General features: G+C 31.2%; 1 protein-coding gene across 1 annotated transcript in view; it reads left to right on the top strand.

Moving 5' to 3' along the window:
• Positions 1 to 1,252: 1,252 nt before the first annotated feature.
• Positions 1,253 to 10,837, top strand: part of CDH9 (cadherin 9) — a 119,033-nt gene continuing 109,448 nt past the window's right edge. Inside the window, exon 1 of the mRNA XM_029217255.1 lies at positions 1,253 to 1,360. The gene's annotated coding sequence lies outside the window, so the exon portion shown is untranslated. The remainder of the gene's footprint in view (positions 1,361 to 10,837) is intronic.

Here is a 10,837-nt window from a genome sequence, read left to right as displayed (position 1 = left end):
CATTAGCTGTGTCACATTTTATTTGGGGACATGTAAAACTGTATATTCCAAGTATTTGTTTTCCCTTTTAAGAAATGAATTTCCATAATGCACATAATAATAATGCCTCAGATAGGCAGCTCTATTATCTACACTTCATGGATAAGCTTCACCATTGGGGGTGGGGGGGGCAGAAGTGCAATTTTATCTATAATTTCTATTGTCAGTTTTCCTTTGAAACATCAAATAGGATATTGATTTTTTTTTGGCACTTAAGCTATTTACTTACTGTGACTTAACGAACTGTTATAAAGTGAGCCATATTCCCACCGTGCATTTCATACAACTATTACTAGAACTTCTTTTCAGAAGGATTTATCTTCTAATCAATATTTTTCTTATTGTGCCATTTCCAGAAGTACTAAAGAGACTTCTCTTCTGTAACAGGATTTGATTCTGTTATGGTTTACCCTCTGTAATAGCTGTACAATGTACAACAGCAAATGTAACAGGTGGACCATCTAGTTCTTGTGATGTTGCTATCGTCCCAATTATATTTGTACGTTTCCAAGGAAGGTGAAAATCCCTCAATTGCATTATCAAGTAAAAAGCAAAGTGTTGCAGAAATTTGAAATTATGCTTGAAATCATTCTCTTCACTGAAAAAGATCATGTTAAGACATCAATGATTAGATGTTTTTAAATTATTGTTTTTGAAAGATTATTTAGTCGATAAACTCAGAGATAAAAATTCATGATCATTGATAAATATAATCTGGATTCTTTCTTTTCCTTGAACTTGGAATTTTGATATTGAAATTGAAATAGGTAGTTGCGAATTCTTCAGAGACTATACACAAAATTCCTTTTGAGAAACAGCACTCTCCATGTGATATATATTTTCTACAGATGATTTACAGGTTACAGACAGGCTGTGACCTTTCTCTCCCAATTGCAAACATATTAAGCAGAGCTGATTAACGGAGACGAAAAACACTGGGTTATTTTCTCTTATAGGGGTCTTTGACAAAGCCCTCTTCTCTGAGCCCTCCTACTTTATTCGCTTGCAAATCACTGTGCCTAAAGAGTCTTTCCTCCCCCAGCCCAAACCTGGAGCCCTGCAGCGCCATCAGTGGCAATATCTTCCTATGTGAGGGACGTCTCTTATTAAACAGAAACGCTGAATGGAAACCAATCAGATAGAGTTCCTTTGGCTTCAGCTTCCTGCCTGTCTGAGTTAAAAGTGATGCTCGCTGGAAGAGGGAGGCACACTGAGATTCAGCTGTGAAGATACTATAAAAAGAGGAGAGGGAATGAGAGAGAAGCAACACCAGAATTGTCAGCGCTGAGCAGGGCTAAACTCGATTCCATTGCTAAACAAGGTAAATGTTATTTACTTTGCTTGACAATATAAGCTCTTTAATTTTTGCTTTTCTGTAATGTAGTAATACAAATATTGCTTTTCTCCTAGTTGCTATATATTTCTCTTTCCCCCTCTCTCTCTCAACATTTAAAAGCAGGTAAGAAAACGTTTTTATAGTATTTGAATAAGATATTAAAATGCTCAGTGAAAAAGCTTGCAATGTTTGCTTCTTATTTTACTTTTACAAAACTGATACCTACCAAAGCTCTTTTTATAGTGCTCAAACTTGCATATGGAGCATTATTATAAAAATAAAACTAAACTTCACATTGTGTTGATTTTGGTGGCTTTGAATTACTCACATATTAATTGTGTTTGTGTATACTATTATATCAATTTTAAATGGACTCCTGGTTTTCTCATAACTTTTGTTTACATAATTTGAGTCAGAACTGTCAAAAATAAAAGACACCTTTTTCATGTCTTAATAAGAAATGATTTCTTTATTTTTAATATTAAAATGAAATGATACATAAACAGTAAAAATAACACGTATATAGATGGACATAGGATGTCAGGATTATGGTGATCACTTTACCTGGTGAAGGAGGTTTCTTCACATATTTGTAGTTCTCACTCAGGTCAATATTCTGAATGTGTACATCTGTTGGCTATAATTGCTCTCCATTATTGCAGGCAAATGTATCTTAATGTAATAAAGACTCTGGATGAAAACCACAGGAGGGAGAGAGTTTCAAAGGCAAAATTGTGTTTTATTTGAAGTGATATGGAAAATGTAATGACTTGAAGGAGCATTTTTTTTTTTACTTTGCATACTTAAAATAACCATTCGCATCAATTGTATTTTCAAGCACGCTAATCTCTAAAAAGGCATGTCGAATTTTAACTAAAAGGTTATCAATGTTCTACAGTGTTTACATTTAGATACTGTTAACAGTGTGTGTTCTCAGAATCTATTCTAAATAACAAAAGTGCATAAAAGTGATCACCTGTAGTAGATGAGTTCACATTTATTTGTATTAATAACTTTAGATGAGAATGTAATGGACTATAGATTTGAGGAGAAACTGGAGGTCTTTTCTGGAGATTTGTTGTAATTTAATATTGTGTTATATATCTATGAGATTAATAATCAAGATTTTTTCACAAGGTCTTTGAAATCTATGTAGCATGAAAAAATAAGTGATTTTTATAACAGCAAAAGGTGGTAACCTTTTCATGAAAGGAGGAAATCTTCATTTGGCTCTCTTTACTTATATGTAAAATTAGCAGTGTCGTCTATTTTCAGCCATAGCTAAGAATGAACTTGATCACTCAGTGTTCTTAACTTGGAAAAAAAGTATGATTTAAAAACCTCTAACTGATTCAAGAGAGGATAAATCCTATTTTCAGATTCAGACACTGCTTCATTACCTAGACAATGCTGTGTCAAGTGTAGAACTACAAAACCGGTTAATACAGGTTTGAATGATAGATTTTTTTGAAAAATAAAGAAAATGAAATAACATGCTATTCCAGCACATAGCAGCAAAGAACTTGGACATAACATGAACAACATGCATTTGCGGTCTTGTTATCAAGCATATTATGGATTCAACTGAAGTTTTCACAAAGAAAGAGTACAAAATAATTGTATGCACTTAATAGATATATGCTGAGATGCTGAAATACTGTCATCTCTGTATTTGCTTTGAAAAATGAGAAAATGTAAGATAAAGCTCATGATATGAGCAAATCTAATTCTGGAAATCATGAATAGAAAAATGCTTCAGAGGAAGCAGGTAGTGTCAGTTTTTCTAACTTTAAGTCAGAAAGATTTGGAAGGACTAATAAAGCAAGTCATATAAGATAATATTATTTTCTAGGATGGAAAAATAAGTTTTCCCTTTATTACACTATTTGACAGCTTAAAAAACAGTTGTGAAATGGTTCACATAATTATGTCACCATTATTGTATCCTTTGCATAATTGAAATAAAAATGTCTTGTACCACTGCCTACGTGTAAAAGATCACAATATCAAAGTTGGCTTTGAAATTACATTTTTAAATGATACGTTGCTTGACTTGATCAATTGTATGTCAGATCAGAAGCTCTTCTGAATGTTAACTTGCATGAAAAGATTTCACTTGGTATTTTACTGTGCCCCTCATACATGCAAAGTTTAGCCAGTTTAATATCGATTCTTTGGTACATACACCAAATGGGAATAAAAAAAAAAATCAGAGATTTTTTTTTCTGCTGGGTTACCTCTTTTTAGTGATTTGAGGCAGACACGCATTCCATACAATATTTACACAATGTATAGGTGCAGCTAATCAGAATGCTTTGGACAGTGCTTAAAATTACATAACAAAATATGTGAGTAATATGGCAATATATTGTATGCAAGAAAGTATAAATTAAGTTGAGAGTTAATTTAAAAAATACATGTGAGTGTGTCACAAATAAACATTGGCTGTAACTTGTTCTCTGTGAAAGTGAAGAGCCTAGAATGGATCATTACTTAGTGTTAATACAAATGCTGCAATAATACAAATGCTTCATTAGTTTGCTATACTCTTTAAGACTAATTTTGTTCCCTCAAAGGTAAATTTAAAGTATAAATAAATTTAACATTTAAAAAAAACCGAGTGTGATACTTTAAGAATGTCCAATGTGATATTTTAAATATTTATACTTCTGACTTCAAGGATATATATATATATAATTATATATATAATATATGATCCTATTATATGTATTATCAAATAGTAACATTAGTAGAGTAAGTTTGGTTTATGGTGAGGTATTTTATTATAAAAACTCTACTTAGGTTCTTAGGCATTTTACTTAATTTTTCTATTTAATGAAATTTTCTAGAAGAAAACATGCTAAATGGGACCAAAGGACATTGGTTTTAATTAGCTTTGTTTTTACCTGATGTAAATTTATACATATGATTATTTTTATTGTAGAACATGAGACGTTTCCTAAGGTAAAGCAATTTCTTTCTTCGTATCTTGCATATCTTGCATATTTCAAAAATGAGTTGTGTCTTAAAATATATCCCCAAAAGCTTCTTAATGTCTATGACATTACCTTATTTAGGTGTTAACATAAAATTCTAGAACTTTAGAAATGGGGTTTTAACCACCTCCAACTTTGATGTTGCACAGGAAAACTGAGGTTTAGAAAAATCAGATTACATAACCAAGGCTGTCAAATTATATATGAAAAATTGTCAACGTTGTGTGAAAATATATCATCATGTGGAAACATAGTGTGAAAGTTGAGTCATGAGAATCATATTAGGAATGTATACACGCACACATGTACGCACACGCACACAGTGATGAGTTGAAAACACTGACTACTAGATAGTTTTAAACATCCTGAAAAAGTTTTTTCTCCTATGATTCACTTCAAATTCCTCTGCCTGGAACCACCATTATCCTCATCATTAAAATATGGTAAGGAATGCACAGTGAGGAGTGTCTTTATAGCACTCTTAAATATTTTCATAGCAGTCCTAATATGTTAATGCACTTATCCCTAAATTTAGCACTACTAAGAGATGGTCTTATAGCCTCATTAAGATGCAAAGTGTCTGAATAAAAGCAGGATCTCTGGAGCCTAACCAAGACATTTTATATTAGAACTACTGAGAAACACCTCCCAAAACACCAAAGTCCTAATACTGGATCTTACTGCTTATGAAGAGAAAATGGAAACCTCACGAGGTATTGTTGTTGCTGTGGTGTGTGTGTGTGTGTGTGTGTGTGTGTGTGTGTGTGTGTGTGTATAATACATATTTATTTATTTTTAAGAGAAAAGGTGGGGAAAAGGAGAAGACCTGAATATTTTCTTTAAGTGATATTCAAGGTTTTCCTTTTTTCTCTTTTTTTTCCTTATTCCATTACTTTGCTAAATTATAAATCAATTGCAGGGGGAATGAGTGCTCTCAGTCTCTATTTCTATTCATGAGCAAGATAATTCTTGGTCTTTCTAATTAATCAATGAAACACCACAGCATATGACTGTTTTGTAAGGTTGAATTAAAAAGCCTGCTCTACATATCACTCTTTGAGATTAATCCTACAATTGCAAAGAAAGGAGATAGCAGTGGCTAAAAGTTATTATTTGATTTTTGAGTTTAAAGATGAACGTGTTCCTAAATGTACTGTAAGAAATAGATATACCCGACAGAATTTATATTGGAATATGCTAAACTCACTACAGTTTATGTATTATTAATAGAGCATCCAACGCATAATGGACTTTTCCTTCATATTTACTTGAAACAGGATGTTAGGAAAGTCATAAAAAACAAGGGACAATATTTATAGGAAGGAAGTATAATAAGGATGACAACAATGTATAGCATAACAATGTGTAATCTAAGCAAATAAACACCAATAGTTCACTTCCTATGATAAAAGATATCATTTAAATCATACTGCTTTTATAAACCAGGCCATCAATCCTAAAAGTTTTCAAAGGGGGTTTTCCCCCAGACAAGTAATTTCTCTATCATCTATTTTTTTCTACCAAACAGGTTACTTAAATAATTTAATGTAATTGCACAAAATATTTTTCAAAATATTCACATTTCTGTGTTATAAATACTTCACAATGCAAAGAATATATCAGAAATCTAAGAAACTCAAATCTCTTTTTCACTGTAATGGTAATTAAGCCACAGATGAAACAGTGGAGAAAACTTACAGGTCAAATTACAAAGTAACATCTACATATCTATATCTTCAGGTATTTATCTATACATCTGCATCCATATGTATTTCTGTGTATCTGTATCTACAGGTAGATCTGTATGTGTGTGTATGTATCCAAAAAATATATATGGAAAATAGAAAGGAATAACACAATCAATTATTTCAATGTATAAATTAATTATAGCCTTTAAATTGTTACAATGGTGTGTAACATTAGACACTAAGAATCTATTTTGTCAGGCAGTTATGGATATTATATTATGAACAAATAATAAAATGGCAATTAAAACTATTTTTAAATTTTGGAAAAATTTAAAGTTTGTGTGTTATGATTGATTTGAATAATTTTTTGATTAGGGAGAATTAGACTTGCATTTTTTAAAACTGTAACTAGAAATAATCATTCTCCATTGAATGCCTAAAAGTCTTGACCTCATAAAATTATAATCTCTTTACCCACTCTTATGGTGGGTGGGAAAGTAAAGTAGGTATCATAATGCTATCTCAAACCATATTAGGTAAAAATTAGATTATTATTATCAGAAAATAAGATCTTTATTATTTTTTATTTGTTATATAAAATACAGAGAGAGCACATTACATGATGGAATTTTATTTATTTGGTCATTTTCCATAGCCGAGGGTCAGTCAATAGGCATTTTATATTTCTTGTATTATTGGGTAAGTTAATTATTTGCTTAATTCCAAATTTTCTTTATATTAAAAATATACTAAGATTAAATAGCATTGCTTTATGTCTAATAACATATATATAATAATTTAATAAAACAGTCAAGGATAAATATTTGTATTAATCCCACTCACCAGGTAAATGTTATAACTTATTAGAACATTATAAATTAACCATGCATGTACTGAGCAGGGATTGAAATAGGTTTAACTATTAGAAGAGAAACAATATATTTTCTTCTCCCCTAATCGTGCTAGTTTAACTAGATGATGTGACATTTTATATATAGTTTCAATTCAGTTATCCTTTTTCGTACAATAGCATTAAATAAGATTCAGATTTGTATTTCTGACAATATTACTCTTCCAATGACTAAATAATTAATACACTATTATAATAATATATATGGTTTTGTATGCAAATCATATTTGTCTGTCTTTTCTGTTTAGCTTAGAATTGAGGTACCTGATACAATCATTAACAGTGAAGAAAGTTATTATCATACCGGGAATAAATATATTTTTCTTTATAATTAAAATTAACTTTGGTCAGTTTAGAATAGGGAGTTCTATTGAAATACAAATAGTGAATACCAATAATAAGCTTACAGTTTTAAATATTGCAGTTATTTTAGTTCATTACAATGAAGACTTTTTAAACAGTGCTGTCTGTATCTATATATTTATCTCTATATCTATTACAGACAGACAGATATATATATATATATATATATATATATATATATATATATATACACATATATGTATGAGGTGTCTCGAGCTCACTACTTTGGACTTGAGACCTGTGTTAAATTTTGCTTTCAATAGGTAAATAGGGAAGACTTTTATTTAAATAAGAAAGAAACTTCCAATTTTGGAAATTTTTTTGCGATTTTAGAAAGTTAAGAGGATAATTGTTCTAATAGAATTTTTAAAAAATAAATATATATCAGGAAACTGCTTGAGTTTATAATTCCTTATACCCAAAGATGAATACTGAAACTGACGGAGACCAAATGACAGAATGGAGACTAAGAAAGTAGTGAGATTCAATTGCAGACTCAGTAGCAGAGTCACAGAATAATTTAATAATAACGCTATCATGGATGTCTGGTGTCTCCCCAGATCTATGCTTCTTGTGGTTTGTTGCTGACAAATGAAGCATTGCTTTGAGATCACTGCAACCCTTTATTTAAACACAAGCATGGAGATTGCACTCCATTTTACCCAAGACTAAACTGTTTATCGAAGTCTTACATTGAAATCGAGCTTTAAACATATTCAAGGAGGAATAAAATTTTATTTCAGGATAAATATGTCACTTGTATATGTCTTGCATTATATTTCAATGACCATATTTTTAAATTGCACTCTTCTAAAATTACAAGAAAATGTAGGTAAACAGCCCCTATGGAAAGAGCGTTGAGGAAACTCTACCCCAGAATGAAAATTTTATTTAGATTGTGGGTTTGGACAAACATATCCTTAAGTATTTATAAGTAACGTTTTGTTATATAAAATATGGAACTGAAAGCAGATTTTAGAAAATAATCACTATAGAATTCTATACATAGTCAGTCATACATTACAGTGGCTTTCTACAAATAAGAGATGTTTTATAAACTATCAGGGATATACATTTTATTAAAATTACAATTTTATATCATTTTTCTAAATGTAATTACTTGATGTTTTTATTACCTTTCATCCAGTATTTTTACATATGTCAACAGGAACCCATTTGAAACTAATCTTTATCTCCATGGTGAGAAAAATTTTAAAGTATTAAATAGGCAATTTGCTAAAAGTAGATTTTTAACCAATTTAATATATAAGAAAGTAAGCATACAGTAAGATTATGGAAGGAATTTTTAGTCTTTAACATGTGATTAAAAAGTTCTCAATAAAAAATATACTGATAAGATATATCAAATGATATACTAGTAATATATAACTATATAATTTATTAATAAGTTACTATTTCTAATATGCTAGGTGACGTATTGTGCTGAAAGTGTTAAATGTTATTTTCTCCTTTAACTATAAGTATAATCTATGAGGAAAGAAATTATCCACATCCATCTTCTTTTATCCTTTCCCTTCTGCTTGAATTCTGAATTGTTTGGTGGCTAAAATAGACTTAAGTTATATGTTGCCCACTGACGTCTTCCAAATTGAATGTAAGTCTATAGTGATTCACAGAAAGCAGATTTCTTTTTCCATGCAATGAACTGTGATAATTTGTTTCTCTTGCTACTTTTAACTACTTGTGCTTTCTTACCTTCACGGCAGCTTTAGCTTTGCTGCTACTTCTGTTTCCATACTTATGGCTTTGCTTCTAACTCCATATCAGTTTCCCCTAGTCCCACTCCTCCTCTACATCCAAGACAGAATATATTTAACTACCAGTGCTTTTCCTCCTTAATTTGGCTTGCACTTTGGGGAGATGCTTCAGTGACCTGTAATAGAAAAGTAGCTTTTCTAACATGAGAAACTCCTTAGATGAGGCGCTAATAAAAACTGGTCGATATATTTGTGGGCAATTTTAGAAACTCTTCTCCTCTGTTCCACCTCTCCCAACTTTTATTTTCTAATTGACGGAAAATGGGTCTTATAGGGAGTTGAATATTACCAAGGTCACAATTCATTAAAAAGAGATAAGTAGAACAAGGAGACGTGGTACTGCTGACAAGTGGATTTGACTGCAGGTCCAGGAATGGAGCCCTGCCACGTATACAGCTGCAGGAGGATTTTGGAGAATCGTTAAGAAAAATTGGGACTTGAAAATCTAAGGCTATCCTTGTATGCTTGTATGTTAATACTCATAAGTTGTGTGTGTGAGGCAACAAGTTGGCAGAGTGTTTTGATATTGACTGCTTGGCCCCAGGAATCCCAAAATGGATACATACAAACTTTTTACATTAAGAAGCTGATTCTGTGTTCCATTTTCATGTAGTAGAAATGACAGTCCGTCTTACAGTTTGCAGGTGTTGGTAGAAGCAGTGCTTCTCATAACATCAGTAGAATAATGTAGTGTCCTAAATGTGTGCAGAAGTCTGTTCAGAATCCTATAGGCACTCTGTATTCTTTTCTTTTAAGCTCACTATCAGGAAAAAGATCTTCGGATTATTTGTAGTAGTTAATTAATTTATCTGTTGGCTGATTATTTCATTTTCTTACCTTTGAATTTACTCATTATTGAACACCTGCTACATGTCCTAGCTCTATGCTGTTGTGGAACTTGTGCTGAGAAGACCTTCACATGGAAACCACTCTTATTTCCAAACAGTTTCAGTTGTGAGAGATTTTCCTTTTGCCATAAGTGACAACATTTATCTGTTTGTAAATTGTCTCTTTATTTTGTCTTAGTTTTGCTTGGTACTAATCTTTATTTCACCCCTATGTAATAGTATTAAAAGAAAAGCATTCAAAGGAAACTTTGTCCAGCCTATATTTTTTCTTCAGTATAAACAACACTCATTACTTCAATTTTAAAGTAACATTTTACAGACTGCTCTACCATTCTAGTTGCCCTGTGTGAATTGAACTCTTGTTTGATATTGTCCCTAAAATTGAAATCAATAATCCTAATACGTAACAGGGAGCACACAATAAGTAGGACTATAACTCCCTTCTAAAAGCTACTTTTCAAATTAAACCAAGACCATTTTTCTATTCCTCTTCACTGCTTCCAAAAGACATACAAAGAAAAAAAAATGTCTTTATGATTTGTAATTGTGTCTTGTAAGACAAAATGCCAAATCCTTACATATATACACTAGTCACATCTTACATTGGTCTTTTACTATCTAGTCCTTCAACCACTCTTCTTATAAAGACCTTCATATCTCTTTGCTGTATTGTTATAATAACCGTTTAGTTGCTCACTTAGCCAACAGTATATTTAATTAATAATACATTCCACAAAGTATAATTTTATAAATTAAGAATACACTCAATAACAATTTCTCCCTTATCCCCAATCCATCACATCTAGAAATACATCAGTACATCTCAGCCTTGGATCCAAGTCTTCAGCCATTGGTTTTTATCTTATATTTTAATGTTTT

The sequence above is a fragment of the Monodon monoceros genome, unplaced genomic scaffold, assembly GCF_005190385.1.
Source record: "Monodon monoceros isolate NGI ecotype Baffin Bay Population unplaced genomic scaffold, NGI_Narwhal_1 Super_Scaffold_12, whole genome shotgun sequence".
NCBI lineage: Eukaryota > Metazoa > Chordata > Mammalia > Artiodactyla > Monodontidae > Monodon > Monodon monoceros.
This window is presented reverse-complemented; position numbering and strand designations above follow the sequence as displayed.